At 46.5% G+C, this 3,293-nt stretch overlaps 1 long non-coding RNA gene across 1 annotated transcript; it reads left to right on the top strand.

The window, feature by feature from the left end:
• The first annotated feature begins 490 nt into the window (after positions 1–490).
• On the top strand, positions 491–3,054 carry LOC125524578. Its single transcript, XR_007290837.1, has 3 exons — positions 491–1,034; positions 1,150–1,471; positions 2,350–3,054. It is a non-coding gene; the product is annotated as an uncharacterized LOC125524578 (long non-coding RNA).
• Positions 3,055–3,293: the final 239 nt, after the last annotated feature.

Genomic DNA, 3,293 nt, shown 5'->3' with positions numbered 1-3,293 from the left:
TAGTACGGATTAGGAGTCCAGTCGCTCTCCGAACGTACTGCCGGTACGTCCATGCTCAGTTGGCCTAACCATCTTATTATCCATTGTTTTATCGTCTAACCATACTTGTAGACCATCCCGGCAATTCCGCACCGCTGGCTAAGCGTAACACGCTGAACTGCTATCTGAATCTGACAGTGTAATCTGGACTAGCACTGCAAATCCAAACGATTTCCGCGCGACCCTTGCCGACGCAAACGAGTTCTGCGTACTTCGATCGCTTGATATTTCCGCGGCAAAGCAGAGTCGACGAAACGGAAAAGGCTGCAGCGCTTTCCACAAAAAATCACGGTGGCCGACGCCCGTTGATGACGTAGCAAAGTGTATCTACTACCCCTATAAAAGCACGAGAGAGCGGAGAACCAATTTATCTCATTCATCCAATCAAAAGATCCAACGATCCAAATCATCCTAATGTTTTAGCATCAAACACGGTAGCTCAACCCACTAATCCCACGACCGACCCCTGTAATCCCTTCCCCCCGAGGCTCGAAGAAAAAAAATCCCCCCACCACAACCCCACGCTCTCCCATCGGTTGCTCCTATCCGCCGCGGCCCGCCGCTCCCTCTTCTGCTTCACGGGACGCCGGATGCCCCGCAGCTCTGCCGGTCACCGCGCTCCCCACCCCCAGCAGTTGCCGTCGCTCACTCCACCAGATACTCGCAGCAAAGATTCTGCGGCGGAGGCCTGGAAGAAGGACGAAGGGGGTGGGGTCGTTGCCGGCGATGAGCACATCTCCGAGCAGTCTCTTCGGACGAGGTTTTTTCTCTCTCTCTCTCTCTCTCTCCCGTCTCGATGGAGTCGGCTACTCTTTCCCTCCCTTGCCCTGCCCTCCCCTAGCGGAGGCGACACACTCCTCTCATCTATCACCCGGGGATGCCCTGCCCTCCCGTGGGGAATGGGATCTGGTGGCGCCCTTCGAACGTCGAGAGGTGGCACAACCCGCCACACACTTGTCCCCCCTCCTCAGGATCCTCAATTTCTCATCTAAAAGGTTTTGTCTGCGTGCGCGTGCCTCTGGTTTCATTCATGAATTAATCTTATCTGGAAGTGTGGTGATCGTGCATGTTTGTTTGTGTTCTAAGGCATTCAACTTGCTTCTTGTGCAGGTTTATGTGGATGGAACTACCACCATATCCACCCAGCCTTTTGGTTTGGTCTTGTGATGCTGACGCACATTGCCTTTCATGTTCCTACTATCCGCCTTTCAGTTTTAACTTGTAATGTTGACGCATATTTTCTTTCAACAGCTGTGATATTTCCGTCCTACATGGATGTATGCAACTGCATGAATGGAACAACGAAGCCCCTGTCATGAAAATTGCAGAATGATGGCAGAGATACCGAGGCGTGAAATAAAAGTCAAATGTGAAGCTCCTGCATCAATCCTCAGACTGATTCCTGCAAATTTTCCTGCAGAACTACAACATGGTAGTCTTGAAGTAAATACTATTTCTGTTATTTTCTATGTGTTTTTAGCAGAATAGATAGTTAATATTGTTTTTCCTCTCAAGTTCAAGATGAGGGTGACCAATTAAGAAAACAGTTTGGTGAGATAGAGTGGCGGGGTTTCTAGAATTACTGTAGCTTATTCTGCCGCAAACTTCTGTTCATGCCTATGACATCTTCTGGGATCTTTTTTTTTCAGGAAACTATTTTGTTTACTCCATCCTATTGGCATGTCTATTGCAGTAGTGAAACTTAAACGAACACTTCTAGGCTAGATATTATTAAGGTGTGCATACGTTGATCCTTTACATGGATCTTGCCATCTTTATTTGCGAGTCAATTGAACTATTTGAGAATCTTGAAGGCAAGCTCAAGGAAATACATCATTACCTTTTAGTTTTACTTTTGAGTTGTTGGAATCAATCTGGAAAACATCTTCCTATTGTAGTTACAATATTTACTGCTTTGTAGTCTTATACTCTGTTTGTTATTGCACATTACGGAAATAGTGAGATTATGCTTACGCCATTGTGCTGATAGACATTGGCTACTTAATAGTATGGAGAGGACAATATCGAAAAGGACGGTGATATAAGGAAAGCGAGGAGTGGAAAAGGAAGAAAGTTGGGATGACAATTATAAATAGTTTAGTACTTCGAATCTTTATGCACTGAGGTATTCATTGTGGTAGAAATAAGTGTTTTAAAAGGCTCATGATTTTGGCGAAACTGTATGATGTATGTGTGTTCTTTCACATGGACAAACATGAAAGAGTATCCATTATGAAATCATAGACCAGTGATGTATCATTTCTTTGTCTTTCATATTGCAAACATGGCTCACATGGCCGTACTCTGCAGAATATCGAGTTTGATGACCATGATGATTGGAAGTTGGAACCAAGAGGAGGAAGCAAGTAAGTTTCATTTGATTTTCTGTTCATATGGCGGCTACTCTGACCAGATATGTAAAGTCTGGATTGGTTTACTTACTTTCTTGTATGTTCTATACTTACAGTTTTTCAGTACTTGATTCTTGTTGCTGCTCAGTGTATCACTAAATAATCAGTGTTTTTGGGTACTTGCTTCTTGTTGCCTCACAGTGTATCACTAAATAATCAGTTGACCAGTGTTGGCAATGGTGCATCGATCCTATTTAGTTCTGGTTCTGTATGCCTCCCCAGCTACAGCTTATCCCAAAAAATATTAGCATACAAATTGATATCAGTTGTGGGAGACTCGGCTATGCCGACAATGCCTCCAATGTGGTGGCGGTCATGGTGGACGCCACCATGTGAGCTTCGGCTCATTTGGGTGTAACTGGAGCAATTTCCTTCGCAGTTCAAGTCTGGGCCGTTTTTTATGTGCATGTAATCCCGTTTTGCACAGTCTCTAGCATTATTAATTTTATTTTTCTGCCAATAACAACAAAGTAATGTGTGCATCACTAGTAGAAAACAGGGCTTTGGTCCAGGCCGAGTCAGCCCATTAGTCCCGGTTCAGTCCAGAACCGGGACCAATGTGGGCATTGGTCCCGGTTCGTGAGCCCAGGGGGCCGGCCGGGCCACGTGGGCCATTGGTCCCAGTTCATCTGGACCTTTTGGTCCCGGTTGGTGGGATGAACCGGGACCAATGAGCCTCGCTCCTGGCCCACCACCATTGGTCCCGGTTCGTGGCTTGAATCGGGACCAAAGGCTCCCCTTTAGTCCCGGCTCATGTCACCAACCGGGACCAATGAGGTGCCTATATATACCCCTCGCTCGCGAGCAGAGCACCCCAGTGCTCTGTTTTTCTCTGGCCGAGGG

The sequence above is a fragment of the Triticum urartu genome, chromosome 7 (genome assembly GCF_003073215.2).
Source record: "Triticum urartu cultivar G1812 chromosome 7, Tu2.1, whole genome shotgun sequence".
NCBI classification, from domain to species: domain Eukaryota; kingdom Viridiplantae; phylum Streptophyta; class Magnoliopsida; order Poales; family Poaceae; genus Triticum; species Triticum urartu.
Note: the sequence above shows the minus strand (reverse complement) of the source record. Positions and strands in the feature narration are given on the sequence as shown.